Source organism: Schistocerca cancellata, chromosome 1, assembly GCF_023864275.1.
Source record: "Schistocerca cancellata isolate TAMUIC-IGC-003103 chromosome 1, iqSchCanc2.1, whole genome shotgun sequence".
Taxonomy (NCBI): Eukaryota; Metazoa; Arthropoda; class Insecta; order Orthoptera; family Acrididae; genus Schistocerca; species Schistocerca cancellata.
In genome coordinates, this window is record NC_064626.1 from 672,677,437 (window position 1) to 672,701,717 (window position 24,281).

General features: G+C 43.0%; 1 protein-coding gene across 1 annotated transcript in view; it reads right to left on the reverse strand.

Annotated features, from left to right (window-relative positions):
• Window positions 1-24,281, reverse strand: part of LOC126184003 (probable G-protein coupled receptor Mth-like 10) — a 248,635-nt gene that overhangs the window by 84,685 nt on the left and 139,669 nt on the right. The window lies entirely within an intron of this gene.

Consider the following 24,281-nt stretch of genomic DNA (forward strand, 5'->3'; position numbering starts at 1 on the left):
ACGATATTGCACTGTAATATCGGATCTAGAGAAAATGTTTCTCAGTACAAAATTAAACTACATTAAATTTCCTATAAAATGTTTTCCATTTTTTCACTCCAGGACTAATAGTTTCCGCATTCCAGGGGTGGAAAAGTCTCGGATTATTAACGATTGTGTTTTAATAAAATTAATTTTTACTGCTAAATTAAGTGGGTTACAAACAAATATTAAATGTGTGTACCGCGTCTAAGAGCAGTAGAGCCAAATTAAGGGATAAATAGTGTTGTACTGCGGCTGTACCAGGTTGGGGGAGGGGGAGGGGGAAGAGGGTGGAGATAGAGGGTAGAAGGGTGAGGGATTGTGATCATGCACGTCCCTCATTCATGCATGAACAAGCTTGCTATTCGCCGCTCTATCTAACATACTACGTCGCAAGAAGAACTACAAAGTGCTTAACAAAGTCATATCGATCTACAAATGATGGAGCACAGCAATCAGTCATCCTTTTTTGCAGGTTTTATTTGGCAAATCTAGATTTCGGCTACAGACGCCCGAACACGGAACTGACATGCATTAATAGTATGAAATTGTGCATTGGTAATGGCCAGGCACTAGCTGAGATCTAGATTTGGCAAAGAAAACCTGAAAAAAGAACCACTGATTGCTGCGCTCCATCATTTGCAAATCATATCACAGTCACTGAGTGCACCCACGTTCCTAATGGAAGGCAACCTGACCAAAGTAATACCGTCCCTCAGCAGTGCGCCTTACGACTAACTGACAACACAGTGTTCAGAAATGCTCAACGGGGTGAGTATAGTTTCCAAGAAGTGCATTATCAAAAAATGGTTCAAGTGTCTCTGAGCACCATGGGACTTAACATCTGAGGTCATCAGTCCCCTAGAACTTAGAACTACTTACACCTAACTAACATAAGGACATCACACACATCCATGCCCGAGGCAGGATTCGAACATGCGACCGTACCGGTCGCGCGGTTCCAGACTGAAGCGCCTAGAACCGCTCGGCCACTCCGGCCGTTGAAGTACATTATCACTACATGAAAAACAAAGACTTTAATAATATGGACGAAATATATGCAAATCTCTGCACATTATTTGTCATCCTGTACGGCACCTGTAGCGTTCTTTCGGGAAAGGCAACTTCCCCCACCACGGGTGCTGCTCGTTCTTCATTCTGTAGACGGACTATACCTCCCCAGCATTTCCTGCTCTGTTGTCTAAAGCAACTTCAGAGTTTCGTGCTTATACGCTCTCGTCCACATCTCATCGCTGGAGATTTTTAGTATGCGGTTCATGATACACCCTTCTACCAATTTACAAAAAACTGCGACTACACGATTTTGTCCCTAATTTTCCGTCATTGACTAGACTAGAACGCAAATATGTAAAACTGATAGTCCAAAATTTCTGGGTGGCCTTCTTGACGAGACCTTGAACCGTAAAACACCTATTAAAGCTCTTCACAAACATTTGGGTTTAGCAACATTTGCTGCACATTTAATGCTTATTTTGCTATTATGAGGCTTGACATGATCATAAATGTGGAAAAGCGATCTTGTTTGCAATATAATCTTTATTTGTACATCTCGCGAATTTACTGTATTACAGCGTGTAACACGTCACATGTTGTGCATTCAAGTACTGAGTCAAAACTCACTCTGTATTTGATTGTATAACATGTAACGTGTTACACTCAGTAACAATATTTTATGATCTGAACAGGATAGCTAGCACAATCGAATCGGGCATAACAGTTTCTCAATTCACGATCTAGGCAAATAAAGACTTATATTACTTATTTTGGTGATGAAAGCATCACTTTGGATACTTCAGTTTGTTCATGCTATACTAATAATTTTCTGATGCAATTCCACACAAACACAAAATATTTATTACACAGAAACGAATTATACGGATAATATCTGGTGTCCACTTGCAATACCCCTACCTAATGTGAACTGGCGGTTTTTATGGTGCATAGCAATGCATATGCTAATTGCGCCATATTTGTTATGTAGAGTGAAGCGGTATTTTATTTACTGAGTGTGTGTATGCAACACAGTCCCGCATTTACTTTATGTTTATTACCTGAAGATGCGTATGCAACGTAGACTCTCATTATCTTTACGTTGGCAAAGAAAAATACCGGTTAACTAATATTATTGTAATATTCCGGTTGCGAGGACCAGCGAGGAAGTGCTACCGTAATAGAGACGACAACGCTCTTTGCTGTGAAAAAAGAGCATTTGGCCTTTTGTAATTTTGGAGATAAGTAATGGCGATTGGGCATTTTTTTGGCAAGGGGGGGGGGGGGGTGTTCAGATAATTAGTTTACATATAGACATAATATGAAGAGCAGAGGAGATACAACCTGTAATCGCAATTATAAAGAATAAAAAATTTATTTTATGAGAAAGAAGGTAAATATCGTCTACGAACTTTTATTCGATGTTGGATCCCCGGACCTTCATAAAACGATTTATGTGTTTAGCAATCCAGTGCATAGTGATTTCTTCGCAAATTAACAATACTGGATGATTCTGCTACTACTACGGTCCGAACGACGCGAAATATTTCGCCATCAGATAGTGTGTTAAAGACGTTCCCTAAGCGACCAGTTTGTCAGTAAGAAGATATCACACTGCCACTGTTGTTCAACGTTCTCATTCTGGAAGTGTTTCCAGAAAATCTTACGACGACTGTGAGTACTTTAGCTGCCACGAGTGACGGAGCCTTTATCGCGAGTTGTTGCAGTTTTCTCCGACTTTGCCTGGCGTTCTCTGAGAGCCGGAGAAACGGAAACCTTCGACCGCCAACTCATCCTATACCTAACTCGTTCTCTCCTTACAGCAGCCACGAAGAAAACATTCATCTATAGGCAAATTTTTTCACTGATTTTCATATTAGACAGGTCAAAAATTTTAAAATATATGCATATAGGAAAAAATTCAACGTAGTTGCTGTCTTATCTGTGTCAAAGTCAAAGGTCAAGTTAATTTTTCTTTATGACGTAGCAGTTCAGTTCATTATATATTGAACGTGGTTTATGGATAACATGTGGTGTCCATTTTCCAACATCACGTGATCTACTGTTTAAAAATTTTGGCTTACAAAAAACAGCCTCACGGTATATTTCTATCGTCTGTAGTTTTCTTCTGAAGAGTCAGGTTTAAATTGAAAATAATGGTACTAGTCATAAACTTAACATTAGGGACGAAAACAGCCTCCGTTAGCTTAATTGTAAACTTGCACAGAAAGGAGCCAGTTACGCAGCCATAGAAATATTTGACCATTTCCGTTATTAATTAAAGTTGCTGGCAGGCAAAAAAATTTTTAAAAATAAATGGAAATCGTCTGTACTGGACAGTTCCTCTCCGAAGAAGATTTTTCTGAGCGGATATCATTTATGTTTTTGTGTTGTATTTATCAATCATTGTTGTAGATAATGTTGTAAATAATCCAATTTGCTAATGGCCATCATATAGCCATCTTTTTACAGAGAATATGTATTCTGTTTATAGGCCCAAAGGTACGCTCCACATCGGCGAAGAGTTCCGGATATGATCCAAGCATCAAACAGACGTCAAAACAAAACTAAACTCATAATCACTAAGAATTATGCGAGGGAAGACTTTTTCAGTCGTAGAAACAAGCAGCAGGTGATTGGTAGATTTATACAGTAGGTGAGTGTGGTTCTATCGTAGCCAAAGGGCGACTCCATCGTAATAGCTGCATTTTCTCTGTGCTGCACGGATCTGTCTTTTTGGGAAGATTTACTAAGCAACAGTGTCTCCTATTACGTGAGTACAAATTTTTCTCAGCATTATAATGTATAATAGCAGGAACGAGGCGCCTATCTGGATGTTGTACTTACCACTTCGTTTGTTAGTTAGTCAGCTACATGTTCCATGAATCATTTTGCACGACAGATCGTAATGATGTGGAATGAGTCATTTTACACTCACATCGCAAATTAATTTTTAAATACGGTTACATTCTGAACATGTCCAAGGATTGTTCTTTTCTTCACAAAAAGAAAATACACTCCTGGAAATGGAAAAAAGAACACATTGACACCGGTGTGTCAGACCCACCATACTTGCTCCGGACACTGCGAGAGGGCTGTACAAGCAATGATCACACGCACGGCACAGCGGACACACCAGGAACCGCGGTGTTGGCCGTCGAATGGCGCTAGCTGCGCAGCATTTGTGCACCGCCGCCGTCAGTGTCAGCCAGTTTGCCGTGGCATACGGAGCTCCATCGCAGTCTTTAACACTGGTAGCATGCCGCGACAGCGTGGACGTGAACCGTATGTGCAGTTGACGGACTTTGAGCGAGGGCGTATAGTGGGCATGCGGGAGGCCGGGTGGACATACCGCCGAATTGCTCAACACGTGGGGCGTGAGGTCTCCACAGTACATCGATGTTGTCGCCAGTGGTCGGCGGAAGGTGCACGTGCCCGTCGACCTGGGACCGGACCGCAGCGACGCACGGATGCACGCCAAGACCGTAGGATCCTACGCAGTGCCGTAGGGGACCGCACCGCCACTTCCCAGCAAATTAGGGACACTGTTGCTCCTGGGGTATCGGCGAGGACCATTCGCAACCGTCTCCATGAAGCTGGGCTACGGTCCCGCACACCGTTAGGCCGTCTTCCGCTCACGCTCCAACATCGTGCAGCCCGCCTCCAGTGGTGTCGCGACAGGCGTGAATGGAGGGACGAATGGAGACGTGTCGTCTTCAGCGATGAGAGTCGCTTCTGCCTTGGTGCCAATGATGGTCGTATGCGTGTTTGGCGCCGTGCAGGTGAGCGCCACAATCAGGACTGCATACGACCGAGGCACACAGGGCCAACACCCGGCATCATGGTGTGGGGAGCGATCTCCTACACTGGCCGTACACCACTGGTGATCGTCGAGGGGACACTGAATAGTGCACGGTACATCCAAACCGTCATCGAACCCATCGTTCTACCATTCCTAGACCGGCAAGGGAACTTGCTGTTCCAACAGGACAATGCACGTCCGCATGTATCCCGTGCCACCCACCGTGCTCTAGAAGGTGTAAGTCAACTACCCTGGCCAGCAAGATCTCCGGATCTGTCCCCCATTGAGCATGTTTGGGACTGGATGAAGCGTCGTCTCACGCGGTCTGCACGTCCAGCACGAACGCTGGTCCAACTGAGGCGCCAGGTGGAAATGGCATGGCAAGCCGTTCCACAGGACTACATCCAGCATCTCTACGATCGTCTCCATGGGAGAATAGCAGCCTGCATTGCTGCGAAAGGTGGATATACACTGTACTAGTGCCGACATTTTGCATGCTCTGTTGCCTGTGTCTATGTGCCTGTGGTTCTGCCAGTGTGATCATGTGATGTATCTGACCCCGGGAATGTGTCAATAAAGTTTCCCCTTCCTGGGACAATGAATTCACGGTGTTCCTTATTTCAATTTCCAGGAGTGTGGATACACAGATGTAAGTTAGTAATTCCTATCCACCGTCTTTGACACATTACAATAATAGAAATTCTTCTACGGAATAGGAGGAGTTATCAAGTAGAAACTTTCTGTTTGTTATCAATTTTTACTTTGTTGTCATTGAGACATTTTATATCACCGGGTAAGTGATCAAAAATTTTTCTTCCAGCGTTGTGCATCCCTTTTTGTGCTAAAAGACAGCCTTAATGTGGGGTAATGAATGCCATTTTCCTTCTGGTACTGTAATTATGTATCTCATTGTTTCTTTTCAGCTGTGGTGCATTATTCACAACAAACGTAATGAAGGAATAAATATACCGTGCAGCAGTAGTCAGAATGCCCAAATAATTAAACAGATGTCTACAAGATGGCTGCAGGTGAGCACCACATGTTATTCTTCCAGCACGTTTTTGCGCAATGAAGACTTCCACAACATTATTCCATACGACATTACTGAATGAAAATATCTCAACTTACTGATTTGTCTCTTTCCAACATTTGCTATGATTCTAAGCGCGAACGTGGCTGAACTAAGTTGTTTTAGAGGTTCCAAAATGTTCTTTTTTGAATTTAAAGTCTCATCAATATGAATCACTCAGAATTTTGAAGTTTCCACCCTATTCATTATTTCCTCACCATGTGTTACACTTATCATTGGTGTAGTACCTCTGGATGTTCAGAACTGAGTATGATGGTTCTTTTTAAAATTGAGGGTGAGATCATTCACAGAAAACCAGTCAAAGATACTTTTAAAACTTTGTTTACCATATCTTCTGTTTCTGTACATATGCTTGGATTGATTACAAATACAAGTGTAATCGCTAAAAAGAACTAATTCTGCTTGTTGCATACTAGACAGAAGATCGTTTACAATGTGAGGAACAGTAGTGGACCTAAGTGTGAATCTTGGGGAACCCCATACGTGATTTCGCCCCAGTCAGAATTAGTCCCTGAATTATACTGCGTTCTTTTGGTTGGATATATGATATGATCCACTGGTTGGCTATACTATCAATCCCATAAAACATCAGTTTATATAGAAGACTGTGATCGCACAGTCAAATGCTTTAGAGAGGTCTCAGAAAATACCAACCGGCCCTATTTTGATATTAAAAGCTTGTAAAATCTGGTGAGTGAACGTGTAAATGGCGTTATCAGTAGAGCAAACATTCTGAAACCCAAATTGTGATTTACTAAGGACACTATTGTTACTAACGTGAGATATTATTCTAGAATACATCATCTTCTCAAAAATTTTGGAGAACGTTGTCAACAGTGAAACAGGCTGGTGGTTACTGACACCTCTTTTATCACCTTTCTTAAAGAGTGGTCTAACAACGGCGTATTTCTGTCTCTCTGGAAAACCGCCTTGAGTCAGTGATGCATTACACATTTCAGGTAAGACTGGGTTTATTGTATAACGAAGTTTTAGTACTGTATTGGAAAAACCATCAAAACCAGATGAGCTTTTATTTTTGAGAGAATGTATAGTTTCCTTAACCGCAGAAGGAGAAGTTGGTGATACACTCATATAATTGAATTTCATGAAAGTTAAATTTTCAGCATACTACAGTCCTCTTGAGCTGTTGTCCCTATGCTTTCCACTGTATTTAAGAAATCATTATCAAATGCATTTGCTATCTGTGACTCATCCCTCATAGCCCTTCCATTCAGTTCAATAATAGTGAATTCTTGTTCTGTGGTTGGTTGCCCTGTCTCTCGTTTCACCACTTTCCATGTAGCCTTAAGTCTGTTGTCGGAACTACTGATTTCTAACAGTATGTTCATATTGTTTGATTTTTTAATAACGTTTATTTTAGTAATTATGAGTAGTTTTTGTAGTGTGCAATTACTGCAGGACCCCTACGTGTTCTAGCCAAAAGATACATTTCCCTTTTCCTTTCACAACATACCTTTTTACACAGCTGCTTAGTGTTCTTTCTGATTAGCTTAATTGGAAAGCTATTTTTAAATAACGATGTGAATGTGTCATGGAATAGATTAAATTTTATGTTAACATTTGGTTCATTATTAATTACCTCTCATGTCATCATCTGTAAACTATTCTTAAAAACATTTAATTATTTCATTAATTTTCTAAGTGATTTCCACTGAGTAGTATCCATATCGTAAGACGCTATGGTATTTATCCTAACCGTGCATAATGATCAGAATAAGCATTTGGTATTAGGTAAACACTTATTTTCTTACTTTGAGCTTCATTAACAAAAATTTTAATTAGGGTCCTACCGTCTGTATCCAACCGTTTTGGAAAGTTAATTCCTGAGACCAAATTGTACGGTCCAAATAAGGTTTCCAGATCAGTTTTCCTATCCGAATCTTTTAAAAAATCTGCGTTTGAGTCACCACAGACTATTAACTGCCTGTTACTGTGGGACAGATAGCACAGTAAGGCAGCCAGCAAAATTTCCCAGTGGGATCTATATACATTTACAATTAAAAGTGAACTATTTTTCGCTATTAATTCACAAGCACAGACTTCTATGTGCTGATCACTACAAAATCTACTTGACTCAATGTTTTTTAACTTGGGTTTTGTCTTAACGTATGTAACAACTTCTCCTTTTCCTATGTCATTTCTACACGAGTAAGCTGCAGTAGTGTAATATTTTACATGTAACTTATCTAATCCTGTGGTTATGTGGTGCTCAGACAGGCACAGAATGTTTATCTTTTCAGAGCTCTAAATTTTCTAAACAGACAGGAAACTCTTCTACATTATTACACAATCCGCTAATATTCTGATGAAATAAGGTAATTTTACTTTTATGGGGCGTAAATATCTTACTTTTCAGGTGCGTAATTATCGGAAGAGGTGGCAAATTTAATTGAAACCTCATTCAGAGGCAAAATGTAATCTCTAATCACAATGCCAATTCACTAGAACGCTGATGGGTAAGAATTTTGTGCAATTGCTCTGAGCTGGAGATTCCACATCTCGGTGGTAGACCATGGAGTGTAGAGTATAGGCTAGCTTTCTGAAAAAGATAAGGAGCTTTTTCCACCTCTGACTTCAGAAGGCTAGAATTGCAATACTGACAAATCGAGTATTACGGTTTGATGACAGCCCCATGATAGCTTGTAGAGTTAATAGCAGGCTGGAGAAATTTTTTGTTCCAGGAATGGAACCGGCCAGTTCTTCGTGGAAACTACGCTGTCCACTCACATTAATGTGACAGAAGCCCGAATAACGACCTTTTACAGCGCTGACCTGTGCAAGACGTGCAGGAAGAGTCAATGACGTTCTGGAAGATACCGACAGGGGATGTGGAACCATGCAGACTCCAGTACCATGTCCAGCTGCGCTAGGTTTCTCGTTTGAAGATTCATGACGAGAACATCCAGATCGAGATGGTTCCAAAGAAAGTCGATTGGGTTTTAATCGTGGGCGCTTGGTGGCCAGGGGAATACGGTAAACTCATCGTGGTGCTCTTCGAAGTACGGACGTTCACTGCGAGTTGTTTGCCACGTTGCTTTGTTCGGCTGGTATATGCCGTTGTGTCGAGGAAAACAAATTGCATGCACAGATGCAGACTAGTGTTGATACATAGTGCTTTCCAGATTGACGAGATCACCCGCGAAAACATAACCCGTACTTATAACACTTCCTTCTCTGGGCTGGACCTTTTGCTTTCAGACGTTTCATGCTGTACACGCCAAAGGCCATCTGTCCAATGGAGCATAAAATGAGATTCATCTGTCGCCAGTAAGAGGACGTCCAGTTGCGGTACTGGAGTTCAAATTCCAGGCTCCGCCGCTGATGAACAGCAGTCAGTATAGGTGCATGAACCAGGCGCTTGCTGTGGAGACCCATATACAGCAACTTTCACTGCACGGTCGTTTGAGGCGACACTGTTGGTAGCTCCTCGGTTCATCTGGGTGGATAGCTGCACAACAGTTTCACGCCTATTACCTGTATACACCTCCGCATCCATTTTTCACCCCTTTCATCTATGCCCCATGGTGTATCACAGTTGCCTCGCCGCCGATTTTGGATAACGCCATTTGCCATGCGCGATGTACGTTAACCACGGCGGCACACGAAAGGCTTACAAACTTCTTCGTTTAGGAAGTACACTACCGGTCATTAAAATTGCTGCACCAAGAAGAAATGCAGATGATAAACGGGTATTCATTGGACAAATATATTATACTAGAACTGACATGTGATTACATTTTCACGCAATTTGGGTGCATAGATCCTGAGAAATCAGTACCCACAACAACCACATCTCGTCGTAATAACGGCCTTGATACGTCTGGGCATTGAGTCAAACAGACCACGGATGGCGTGTACAGGTACAGCTGCCCATGCAGCTTCAACACGATACCACAGTTCATCAAGAGTAGTGACTGGCGTATTGTGACGAGCCAGTTGGTCGCCACCATTGACTAGACGTTCTCAATTGGTGAAACATCTGGAGAATGTGCTGTCCAGGGCAGCAGTCGAACATTTTCTGTATCCAGAAAGGCCCGTACAGGACCTGCAACATACGGTCCTGCATAATCCTGCTGAAATGTAGGGTTTCGCAGGGATCGAATGAAGGATAGAGCCACGGGTCGTAACACATCTTAAAAGTAACGTCCAGTGTTCAAAGTACCGTCAATGCGAACAAGAGGTGACCGAGACGTGTAACCAATGGCACCCCATACCATCACGCCGGGTGATACACCAGAATGGCGATGACGAATACACGCTTCCAATGTGCGTTCACCGCGATGTCGGCAAACACGGATGCGACCATCATGATGCTGTAAACAGAACCTGGATTCATCCGAAAAAATGACACTTTGCCATTCGTGCACCCAGGTTCATCGTTGAGTACACCATCGCAGGCGCTCCTGTCTGTGATGCAGCGTCAAGGGTAACCGCAGCCATGGTCTCCGAGCTGATAGTCCATGCTGCTGCAAACGTCGTCGAACTGTTCGTGCATATAGTTGTTGTCTTGCAGACGTCCCCATCTGTTGACTCAGGGATCGAGACGTGGCTGCACGATCCGTTACAGCCATGCGGATAAGATGCCTGTCATCTCGACTGCTAATGATACGAGGCCGTTGGGATACAGCACGGCGTTCCGTTTACCCTCCTAAACCCACCGATTCCATATTCTGCTAACAGTCTTTGGATCTCGACCAATGCGAGCGGTAATGTAACGACTCGATTAACCGCAATCGCGATAGGCTACAATCCGACCTTTATCAAAGTCGGAAACGTGATGGTAGGCATTTCTCCTCCTTACACGAGGCATCACGATAACGTTTCGCCAGGCAACGCCGGTCAACTGCTGTTTGTGTTGAGAAATCGGTTGGAAACTTTCCTCATGTCAGCACGTTGTAGGTGTCGCCACCGGCACCAACCTTGTGTGAATGCTCTGAAAAGCTAATCATTTGCATATCACAGCATCTTCTTCCTGTCGGTTAAATTTCGCGTCTGTAGCACGTCATCTTCGTGGTGTAGCAATTTTAATGGCCAGTAGTGAATTACCCCAAAAGCCAGTGATCATGCCCTTTTGGAATCGCTCCGTTTTCACATTACGACAACGACTGCACTGATTACAACGTCCCCCCGACAAGCTTGACATGCCCATCTCTGCTAGTGCTGCCACCTGCCGTCGTGTTGGTTATGGTACTCTGACATCGAACGTAGACGGTGATCACACTGATGTGACTGGACTGTGTATTTTGCGTGTTTTTTCGTGTCATATGGTTTTTTACTGTTAGCGTGAGGTGTTTCTCTTCTGGTATTTCGAGAGAGCTTCAAAAATTTCTTTGTAAAGGAGACAGTCAGCGGTGTAAAATGATCGGTCCAGTGATCGGATCAGGATATGTTGTGAGCGCAGACACATAAAACCTATATCACGATACCAACATTGCTGGCAGATAGTTGTTTAAAATACAACAATCATAGCGAGAACCAATCAGAGAACGTTGTTGCAGACGTTGCTTGCGGCTCGTAACGTTAACAATTGTATTTAGTTTTCGTTGTTCGCATTGGTTCTCCTGGCGACGTGATTGTTTTACACGACAAAATGCCCTAAACTAGTAGCGAAAGCGAGCAGAAAAATGGGAAGACTATTGTCATCCTCATAAAGAAACAGAGTACTGCACATCAACGGGAAGAGCTTTAATGTATTCAGAACGGAAATGTCCAGCTCCTTCGATAGAGCACGGCCGATTCCTTCCCTAATCCGAGCTTGTGCTCCGTCTCTAATGACCTCGTTGTCGACGGGACGTTAAACACTAATCTCCTCCTCCATCCAGCAGTAACTGCAGCAGCCATGCTTTGCGCGCACAAATGTCAACCGACAACATGGCCTCCTCCCATTCGCGACTGTCAATCACTGAGTTACATTGATGGTGGTGTAGTGACAGGTCTCAAATCAGTAGCGTACCGGTAGTAGATGGAATGAATTATTCATGTCACACAGGTCGGCAAGGCTGACATCGCTATCAAACCAATTTTGCGAATTAAGTTCAAATTATTTTTTTACTGTACTTATTATAAAAAAGTTATGCATCTAAAACAATCACCTCATTGTGAACTATTGTGAAAAAAATACTTGCCAATAGCGGGACTGCTTTTCTATATTGTTCATAGTTGTTTCATTTGGTAATGACTGAAGATCACAAATCCTAATTTTTTCTTAGGGAAAGAAGGAATATTGGGTTGAACCTGTCATCGACATCGAGGTCATTAGAGACGGAGCACAAGCTTTGATTGTTTCAAGGATTGGGAAGGAAAGCAGCCGTGCCATTTGAAAGGAACCATCCAGGTATTTGCCTTTAGCTATTTAGGGAAATCACGGAAAACCTAAATCTGGATGACCAGCCGTCCACTCGTATGCAAGTCCAGTGTGCTGACCAATGCACCATATCGCTCGGTTTTTCCATAGATCTGTAAAGAGTAGAGGTGATGTAGTATTTGTATCTCATCGCTTCCTTCGGGGACAGAACACGGAGTTTTCATGCATTTGGTAATGGAATTCTAAGATCCTTAACCAGGTCATGCATTAAATAAATCTTTAAAATAAGGTGACAGCCAAAAAAGTTTTCTAAGACATAATAAAATAACTTATGAGTATATCTGTATCCAAATTCTTTGCCAAGGGATCAGCTTATGTGACTGTCATACGGAGGACCTTGGTTAGACGCCCGATACCAACAAGGAATTAAAGTTAGGCCTACTGACAAGACGGAAGCAGGGAGCTTCTTGAGGAGAAGCAAGGACATACACAAAGGAGAAATGGCGGTTACAGCTTCAAAAGTCGATGTTACGGCGCAGAAATCTGTGTCCACTCCACAACCCTTTGGGTATCACCGTCTACTGGCAGGACAATTAGTATAGGATGAGAGCAACACAGTGTTTTGTCAGAAAAGCGGTCAATGTAAGAGCTAATCAAACGATTACAGCGAGGTTGTTCTGGCTGTTCTAAATGCTGAATCACCCCACCCGACAGTCATTTCTTTTTCGATTCCTGCAACTTTTCCTGCAGCTATTTTGCCATGGCTGCCCTGCATTTGCTACTTATTCCTGTCTTTAAGTGAACATTATTGCACTTCCTTCTTTCGTCGATCAGCTGAAGCATTTTATCTGCTACTCAAGGTTTCTTCGCAGTTACCTTCATCGTACCTATATTTGTCTGTCAAACATCGGTGATTACCATTTTTAGAGATGTACACTCCTCTTCACCTGAGCTGCTTTATCTGGTGTTCCTTATCGCAGTATCCACAGCCTTAGCGAACTTGACAAGGGTCTCGTTAGTCCTCAGTATTTCAGTATCACACTTCCTTTTGCATTGATTCTTTCGGACGATTCTCGTCAACGTCGGCCTGCTCTGAATCATCACTAAATTGCGTTCTGTCTATATCTACATCCGGGTATGCTTTACAATCGAATATCTGATTTTGCAATCTCTGTCCGACCGAGACGTAACCCAGCTGGAATCTTTCTGTGTCTCCCGGTGTTTTCCAAGTATACCTCCTTCTTTTGTGATTCTTGGGCAGAGTGTTCGCTATTGCCATCTGGAGTTTATTGCAGATCTCAGTACGTCTTCCTTCTCTCTCATTCCTACCATCAATCTTATTCTCCCGTAGCCCTTTCTTCTATTCCTTCTCTTACAACAGCGTTCCACCTCCTCCCCCTCCCCCCCCATTAGACTATTAGTTTTTCAGTTCCCTTTACATACTAAATTACCCGTTCAGTATCGTCATATAATTTCTCTATATCTTCATCGGCCGCTTACGATGTCACCTTGTATACCTGAACTATCTTTGTCGGCGTTGGTTAGCTGTCTAATCTGATGAGAACAACCCTATTACAAGTACTGAACTGTTCACGGTAGCTCACCTTCTGCCCTAGTTCCCTACTCATAATGAATCCTACTCTAGTTATATAATTTTCTGTTTTTCGTTGCTTTAAGGCGAAAAACAGCAAAGGTCATAAGCGACAATTTTCTGCTGCTGTTGATATTACTTTACATTCGTCTGACCAGAAATCCTTGTCTTCTCTCCATTTCATTTCACTAAATCTAGATTGAGCTTTTGGATTTTCATTCTGAGATTTTCTAGCTTTCCTACTACTCACACTCCTGACATTCCATTCTCCGACTGGTAGAATGGTACCGTGTTGTTGGTTATCCCATCTGTTTCTCATGGTCACCTCCCCATTGGCAGTTTCCTCCAGAAGATCCGAGCGGAGGACTAATCCGGAACTTTTTGCCAACGGAGAGATCATCGTGACACATTTTTCAATTACAGGTCACATGTCCTTTGGATGCACATTGTGTGTCTTTAATGCAGTGATTTCCATTGCCTTCTTCATCCTCATGCGGTTGATCATTGCTGATTCTTCCCCCCTCTTAGGGGCAGTTTCTCACCCCAAGGACGATAGAGTGACTCTATCCTCTGTCCGCTCCTCCGCCCTCTTTGACAAGGACGGTGGGAGAAAGAAGGTGACTTCTTATGCCGGAAAACTTAATTTAAGCCGCGGTATGGTTATAACTCGAGACCTAGAACGTTTTAATTAGTAGTCAAGGATGCTACGCCTATACCACGGGAGCTACGTTTGGGACACGCAAGTTCGAGTTTCCGAAGTGGAGTCCAGTTGCAAGACTTGCACTAGACCGTTGAGCATATGGAATTATTATTTACTTGATCACATGTAGATTCCGGGACGCAATAGAGGCAGTGACAATTTTATTGTTGGAGGGGCAAGGTTGAGCACGGCGACGGATTGTGACCAGTGCAAAGGAACGACGTAACTTTGAACAGACGCGCTACCTACTACAAGTGCACAGCAGAACAGTAGGAATACCCGTGGTGTGTGTGTGTGTGTGTGTGTGTGTGTGTGTGTGTGTGTGTGTGTAGCTATGACCCTTCTCAGTTGACTGCGCTTCCGAAGCGGACGACCTTGGAACATAAAATGATTACGGTATACGTGGATGCAAAATGAGGTGCCGCGGTTAGTACATCAGACTAGATGCGTAAACTTCGCGGTAGTCTGTTTCGAAATTTTGATGACGTCATACTTGCCCTTGGGTTTTCCTTAATATGCGTTGTGCGGCTGACCGCGGATGCCATTAGAGGAAGTGCGAATTAATTGATTCGGACTGAGGAAGCAGATGGTAGGGAGGCTGCGCTCCTGGCCGACCGCAGCGGCCTCTCGATCGTGCCGTTCACCAGACGCAGCCTGGCCCGCACGCCTCGCCGGCCGCTGACGTCAGCAGCTGGCGCTGTGGATGCCTCGACGCCAACTGGAGCGTCGCAGCCTCGCCTTGGCCCGCCTGCGACCCGTGCAGGCGCGGCACGACCCACAAGTTGCGACACATCCTACACTGTACTACACTTGACCTACTGATTTCCTTTTTGTCAGTACATTATCTACCTTGACAATGCCGAGTTTTCACTCACTATCACCACTGCGCAATGCAAACTTCACCTGGAACGGGACCATTGTTTGTCGTACATCACGTCAATCTGAGCCTCAAAAAGCACTAGGAATCTGGGATTACTGTCAGATATATGCGTTCATAAATACCTTAAAACTGAAGATACATAACTCCTTTGGAATTTCTAAAATCATTGGGTAAAGCGGCAACCAAACTACTATTCAGGATGCTGTGTAGAGTCCATTCGGCCTGGAATCCAACTAACTGGAACAGAATTGTCTACAGCGATGATTCCCCCTTTGAACTGAGCCCCGATGACCAGAGAAGACGTGTCTCAGGGCGCCCCAGACAGCAGTGGGATACCAACCTCACTGTCGCCCACTATATGGCCCAACAACCACGTGTAATGATCTGGGTATGTCATTTCTTTTCATAGCAGAGTCCCTTTGGCTCTAATCCACGGTAGACTTACAGCACAGCGGTACGTCAACGATATTCTACGCCCTGATTTGTTGCCCTTCATGGTGAGCCATCCTGGGTTTACATTTCAGCAACATAATGCCCGCCCGTACACGGAAGAAATTTTTATTGCTTGTTTTCATGATTTCCAAACCCTACCTGGGGCAGATCGTCGCCGGATCTCTCCCCAGCTGAGAACGTATGGAGGATTATGGCCAGGGCTCTCCAACCAGCTCGGGATTTTGGCGATCTAACGCGCCACTCTGACATAATATGACGCGATATCCCTTAGGAGGACATCCGGCAACGCTGTCAATCAGTTCCAAGCTCAGTAACTGCCTGCGTAACGGCCAGAGCTGGACCAGCGAGTTATTGACTTGCTCGGTTTGTGAACCTCTTTCTTTGAATAAATCATCCAATTATTTTGAAACTGTAATTAATTTTTGTCTGTATATGTACATCACACCTACCAATTCCCTTCCCATTTGGATAATTTCTGCGTGGTGCCTCGTTTCTTTTGTCTTAGAGCGTATAAACGCGGGAAAGATGTAATTACTTCATCTTACAGTTTTTTTGGAACAGGCCAACGAATTTTCATTCTGCTGTAAGCCAAGCAGAGACTCAAACACGAAATACGGTATCACCGGAGAACGTTGAGAGTTTCGGGATAGAGCATACTAGCAATGAGATGTGCTGCTAAAGGAAAACTGCAAGAGAGAATTGCTCAATACAACCAAATGTAGAAAGACTGATTGCCTCCTATGTAGGTAGAACAATAAATACAAACGTGTACGCCTTATTACGAGAAGTAGAATCTAAAGTCGTCGAGGATAAGACGGAAGACCATTATCTCTAGGGACAAATTACAGTTCATTGGTACCAAAACCATAGTCCAGCTCGATTGCGTTGTTGAAGATCGAAGGATACCTGTCCATAAAACAAAATTATTAAGGCTTTCGTGGCCACAATCCATATTGATCGTCAACGTCGGAAGATCTCAGTCAGACAGTAAAAAGATCGTTGAACAGGTAGCTAGTGTCCCAGCCTACAAACATCTATGACCCGTTCATAGGCTGGGAAACAATGCGTCGCCAGTTCTTCGTACCTCGGAGTTTTCAGTGTGGCAGTACTTAAACTCCTGGAACGCACAGTACTGCGCAGTTCGAGACATACTGCTGCCTTCTTTCGTTTCACTTAATGACGTAAAGGACAAGGTAAAGGGAGATTAAGGAAGGTGGTGAGGCACACATTTACATCTTTCAATTTACATTTATGAATATATCAGAAAAATCATGAATAATAATACTGCGAAATACCCTCTATTGCCGGCCGGAGTGGCCGAGCGGTTAAAGGCGCTTCAGTCTGGAACCGCACGACCGCTACGGTCGCAGGTTCGAATCCTGCCTCGGGCATGGATGTGTGTGATGTCCTTAGGTTAGTTAGGTTTAAGTAGTTCTAAGTTCTAGGGAACTGATGACCTCAGATGTTAAGTCCCATAGTGCTCAGAGCCATTTGAACCATTTTTGAAATACCCTCTATTGTACTCTACGCAGAGACTTTTGTATTGATCCATTAGCTTTACGTCCCCGAAGTACACCGACGTAAACTCGTGATCAAGTATCTCATTCTGCCATAGAGTGAGTTAAGTTGCATTTTAAGACTATTCAACGATGTTGTACGAGATCGATAGAAAAAAAAGGTGATCATTTTGTCTCTGTAAGTACATCGTCCCAACAGATCCATTTTTTAAGTATTTTTGCCACATGAACAAAAACCCGAATATGAGCGATGGATGGCGAAGAGCGAAACTCGCTCCACAACGCTCGGCAACGAACAGCGGTGTGGCGTGATGGTAAGACACGGGGCTCACACGTGGGAGGACGGTGGTTCATATCCTGGTCAGTCCATCCCCATCTAGGTTTTCCATTGTTCCCCTAAATTGCTTAAGGTAAGTACTGGGATTGCTGCTTTGAAGAGGGCACGAACGTTTCCCTCCTCTGTTCTCCCTCAATTCTAGCTTGTGCTCCGTTGCTAATGGCTTCGTAGTCGACGGGATTTTAATGCTTAATCTTCCTTCCTTCTGTATTTGACAAAAAGGAAATTAAAAGGAGTTCGTAACGGTGTTTCAGTTTAACGTAGACAAAAACATGTAGACTAGGCATCCGTTTTTATCGGCCACAGATACGGTATATATCAATCGTCAAAAACGTGTGCATCATCTGAGGATCGAAGTCACCAAGAGGTACCGTGACATTTACTAGCGAAAATGTAATTTTATTGCAATTCAATGAGATTTTTAATTATCTGTTTAGCTGACTTTTGCCAGGTTTTTGTGAATAGTAACGGGTTTAAAAAACTCACGCATTTCCTCTTTCATTGTGCTCTGCCTGACACTTCTACCTCGTGACAACAGTTTCTGTATAAGGATTGAAGCGAACTCTCTCTAGAAATGTATTTAAAATAAGAAATTGCGAGATAGTTATAGTTGTTTTCCTCTCTCTCGTTTCTTCAGCCCACTGAATTTTGTACACGCAGCACGGAACGAGATACACTACTAAACAACCGCTTCCATAGTCATGGAAAATGGAAATGAAGTCCAGTGCTTCTTGGCAGAGGTTAGGGGAACGATACGGGAGACCCGCACCGTCGTACTTGGGGCGAGGTCCAAATGGAGATTGTTTGCCGCTGCCTTCCTCCGACCGTAATGGGTATGTTGAAGACAACGACAACAACACCCAGTCATCTAGGAGCAGGTGAAAAATCCCTGACCCCGCCGGGAATCGAACCCAGGACCCCATGCTCGGGAAGCGAGAACGCGATCGCGAGACCACGAGCGGCGGACATAGTCGTCAGAACTTGGCAAAATTCCCAGATTGCACCATGTCTATACCTACATCTGAAGGAAACACATTAATTACGCCTACTGTTCCATGTGTTGAATGGCCAAATTCAGTGGGTTGCTTAAAAGTTCGAGGACATCAACGAAAAGTGTAAATAGAGAGCGTCAAGCGTTGCGTAAGAAACAAGGATGTTTTTGTAACAAAACATGCGTATCAGAAGGCTTTGCAAGTTTGCCAAGAAATCCTTAATTGCACATCATTCGAACATATGAGAGCCATCGTCGATCTCTAAAGAAGAGACGAGAAAAACTGGAGTGTAGACGACGAGATAACAGTAATAACGCAGCTAACAATAACGACGACAAAGGCTGGAGAACCTGTTCGCGTCACACTACATTTAATCTGACTGAGACCTGTCGTCCTTGGCACGATAACCGCTGTTTCAATTACGAGCGGACAGAGTGAGGAATGCTGCAACGAATTCTGCTGAAGACAAATATATCTGTCCTCATTTATTCCCCCTATATAATGTAGGCGTAAATGTACATAAAACATTGTTTTACTGCACCAATGGAAAACATCGCTGGAAGTGTCTTCCATTTTTCAGTTACTTTCGTTATTTTACTTTTGATATGTAACAGTTGACAGCTAATGACGGACGAAGTACAAGCTTACGTTTCAACATTGGAGATGATGGTGGAGGTGGTAAGAGAGAGAGCGGTGGTGAGGGTAAACTGTCTATCATCACAGTGTAACACCTATTTTGGCCTATTTTGTATCTGTTTCGATAATTCTATATCAATTTGTAGTACTTATTATATATAATGTTGTATCTGTCATGGAAATTCTTTGACTATGTACACATGTTTCAGATATGTAAACTTTTGAACGATGTTGTTTATATTATGCCTGTGGATTTAAATAACTAATGGAATGAGCGTTATGTAATGTACTGTAAATGATTTGGTCCATAATTAGGGAATGTAAAAGATGTGGAGAAGTGCCGCAGCTACGGAAGTAGCCTGGCGGAGCGGAAAGGGTGTGGTTGTCGCGCAAGTGGCAACTCGTCCTTTGTGACGGGTAAGGAGTCTGGGCTGAGCAGTGCTGTGGTTAACATCTCGTTAGCAGTAGCGGATAACTGCGGCTCATATTCCTGGAGTTTTGAGGCCAGAAGAGCTTAAGGGCAATATTTGTGGGCCTCGGATGTTGCATTTGGTGATACCTTTATCATGGCATGGTTTGTGTCCCTAAAAATACAATTTCGACGCCAAGAAGATATGTAACAGAGCGAGCCCAATAATACTGCTATGATAGCATCGCCACCAGGTTAACAGCCACTGCAAATTACGCCACCAGTACAACCAGCCTTCCGCTAAACTGTTTATATTTAGCACTGAAAATGGACTAGGTATTTGTGAAATTTGGTTGATTTTAATAATAATAGTGGTGTTGCTAAAAACACTATCTTACACCCGTGATTATCCCAAATCACAAACCTGGACAGCAATCCTGTACTAGTGAATTTAATTTCGAGTGTCCTGATTTATTATGAGAAAGTAACTGAGCTTGAATTTAATGTTGTGTTTTCATTTGTACAGCCAATTATACTCTTGATTAAGTCAAAAGACTGCTTATCAAAGCACATTTGCTATTTAAAGAGTTATAGTTTGTTGTGCTTTACTAAATTAATGATAAGAATACTTACCATTTCTCATACAAACTGGTGTAGTTTTGTTAATGAACATGGTTCTTTGCCGGCCGGGTTGGTCGAGCGGTTCTAGGCGCTAAAGTCTGGAACCACACGACCGCTACTGTCGCAGGTTCGAATCCTGCCTCGGGCATGGATGTGTGTGATGTCCTTAGGTTAGTTAGGTTTAAGTAGTTCTAAGTTCTAGGTGACTGATGACCTCAGCTGTTAAGTACCATAGTGTTCAGAGCCCCATTTTGAGCCATGGTACTTTAAACCATGAAAGTTTAAGGGTCCTCATGTATTAGGCTAGGTGGTTAATGAAGCAATGGCTCCTTCAGAGCCACTGTTGTTAGATTTGTGTTCTGTTTAGTTGCGTCAAACCGAGTTTAAGAAAGAACTATTTACTGTGTTATCTATTCTAATGCAAGTTGGTTAATGCGCAGGCAGAGGGACCCTGTACTAAGCAATGAAGTTATAGATTGTGATCATTAGCAGACTCCCTAATTTAAATTCTGAATCATTTTAAGCTTTTCCTTGTTCAGTATTGCTACTAGTTCATGTGTGTCGGTAATTGGTGTTATAAAGAGTTAAACCTAGTTCATTTAATGTAAGTGTTATTGAGAGGCATATGGTACTGTTCACTATTTCAGTGATCATTTGTCTGTTAGTAACACATTTATCTAGAAGGTTAGGTTACTGTGTTGTAGTATGAACGGATATAAGGAAAGAGTTTAGTGCGTGTGTCAAGGAAGGTTAGGTTAGCCTTAACACTGCCTTCTGCTTTATCATTTTGCCTCACGCAAGAATGCCTAATTAGGCTGGCGACTGGTTTTAATACGTAATGTTACAACTTGCTTTTGTGCTGGGAGAACTACTGTTCCTGACCCACCAGTTTAGTGTAACTTATACTCTGTTGGAGTGTTTCGGAAACGATCCCAGTTTGATTGTTCTGTTTCCATTAGGTTATCTCACGGTCAACTCTTTAAAAATTTCTCGCAGAGGTATAACGTTAGCATCGATTGCCGTTTAAGGCGACTGGTGTTACCGTTACAACAGGTTACCCTAATGATTATCCGACGGTTTCAAATGATATCTGTCAGCAAGATTGTAGGCACTGCAGGCTACAGACTTGCGAAACCGTAGAAGAACTATTTTCTTCCTGCATTGAGGGCAGTATCAGCAAGTCCAGGCACACTACCACGAAAAGAGATTAATTGTTTCGCAATCATTAACACTTACAAGAAACTTTATTTCAAATCGTCCATTGGTTCTATGTTCTTAATTCTCAGTGAGTGAATACGGAACAAATTGCAAACTGAAGAATCGCCACCTGGTGGATGTAAGGAGCCTAAAGGTCATGTGTTGTTAGTAGATGTGTCAAATCAATCTAATTCCAGGGGCGATCTACGTGTTGTGGTACAGCCTTCTTCGCAGTTTCATGGAGATAATACTGAATATGTCATGTTTTGAGGTTTTCCGCTACATCAGATAGCAGATAGTAAATTACTGTATTTGACCATGACCATTTGTCGCATATTCCAGAATTCTTGTACTTGAACAGAGTCTCACGATGCTGTTGAAGATATTGTGACGCTGTGTCGCAAAAGAGGAACTTGATTTACAGTTTTCGGCGACCGTACATTGGCCCTTCATGACAAACAAATAGTCACAAGTCCGACTGCACCATCACGACGTAGAATGCTTGACTTTACTTACAGTAAGTTTCTAGTAGGAAACTTAAGACAAGTGTCTGGCGCAGTTGTTAGATCGGTTACTGCTGCTACAATGGCAGGTTATCAAGATTTAATTGAGTTTGAACTTTATATTATAGTCGGCGCATGAGCGATGGGACACAGCATCTCCGAGGTAGCGATGAAGTGGGGACTTCCCCGTACGACCAATTCACCACGAATCCGGTAAAATATGAAATCTCCGACATCGCTGCGGCCGGAAAAAGATCCTGTAAGAATGGGACCAACGACGACAGAAGAGACTCGTTCAACGTGACAGAAGTGCAACCCTTCCGCAAATTGCTGCAGATTTCAGTGCTGGGCCATGAACAAATATCAGTGTGCGAATCATTCAACGAAACATCATCAGTAGGGCCATTCGTGTACCCTTGATGACTGCAGACACTAAGCCGGCCGGAGTGGCCGAGAGGTTAAAGGCGCTACAGTCTGGAACCGCTCGACCGCTACGGTCGCAGGTTCGAATCCTGCCTCGGGCATGGAAGTGTGTGATGTCCTTAGGTTAGTTAGGTTTAAGTAGTTCTAAGTTTTAGGGGACTTATGACCACAGCAGTTGAGTCCCATAGTGCTCAGAGCCATTTGAACCATTTTTTGCAGACACTAAGCTTTACCCCTCACCAGGGCCCGTCAACACCGACATTGGACTGTGATAACTTTATCTACCGAAATACTGAAGCTAATATGGGTATACAAATAACAATCAAATTTTCTCATTTCAATTAGAGAACTCTTAAAAAGAGAGCATTATAATGGTTGAAGAAGTAGTTTTTAATTTCCGTGGTGGTCAGATGTCGAACAAGTGCTACATCTGAGGTCAAAGGCTACTGGTGTAACGCATTTTTCGTTTTATTATTAACTTTGCATGCGACAATGAAAAACTTACAGCCTGTTTTGAAAAAAAAAAATACTGCAAAGTTAGTATCACCACACATGTTGTAAGAGTTCTACAGTAGCGTTAAACAAGCTGTTCTACTGAGAACATTTAGTTCAGTATTTTCCTACATAAAAATTTTACGACTGTTTTACTTCTCATACCATAGGACGCAGTGGCGTAAAATCACTTGCAAAAATACAGGGAAAGTCAGGAGGAAAGGTGCATGGTTTGAGATGCGATGGTATTAGTGATTCTGAACAAAAAACTTCATGTGGACATATGCCCTATTGCGAATGGTTTCACTTTTGTACGTTCTTCTTTAATAACTCGAAAACCGCACACTCCAACGAAAACGTGTCTCAGTACACAATTAAACTAAATTAAATTTGCTACAAAATAAGCTCCTATTTATTTTTTGTCTAGGATCAACAGTTATGTGCGGAGAGATCGCGAGAATATTGAAAATCTCGCGCGACCCGCGTGCGCTGTATCTTAGGTGCTTTTTGTAGGCCAGTTTGAGCTAGTTTTCCGACTTGATAGACCACAAGCGTCCTGTATCAAAATGTTCGTCTCAGCTTCCTCTGTATTACTGTGGTACGTTGTAAACAATGACAATGAATAGAAATGTACATGAAAAGTGTTCTGTCTCGGAAACCGTTCGGAATAGGGCATATATCCACATCAAGTTTTTTTTGTCCAGAATCACTAATGCCAACACCCGTCAAAACACGTACTTTTCCTCCTGATTCACCCTGTATAATGTTCGACATTTTGTGGGACATTTCTTATAGATGGTAAGCGTAACTTCCCTTATCATTTGGTAAGTATTCCGATGTAAGAAACACCACTTTTATTTAATGTAAGCGTATCCACAGGTGCCAATAAGCTACCAGTTTTTTAAGAACAGGTGTTAACATAGGTCCGGCTACACCAAGTTTGACGAGGCACACACCCTGTCCAGCGCCTCGGGCTAAGATTACCTCGCCGTGACGAATCAGAACAGGAAATAAGCGAGATAGGTGTGCACTGACCTCAGGGTCACAGCGCAGTGAAGCAGTGCTGTGTTCTAACAGGGACATTAGTCAACTTTAAAATGTGTTCAAATCTGTGACTTTGCTTGCCAGCTATAACCACTTCACTTCACTATGAACTACGGGAAGAGAATCCGCACTCCGTTAGCTACTAGTCACTGAGCTGCGTTAGTCGGCGCGAAGTTCACTTGTGTAGCTGATTTTGAAAGTGTTCTTGTCGTCGGTAGTGAATCTGTGACGTGGATA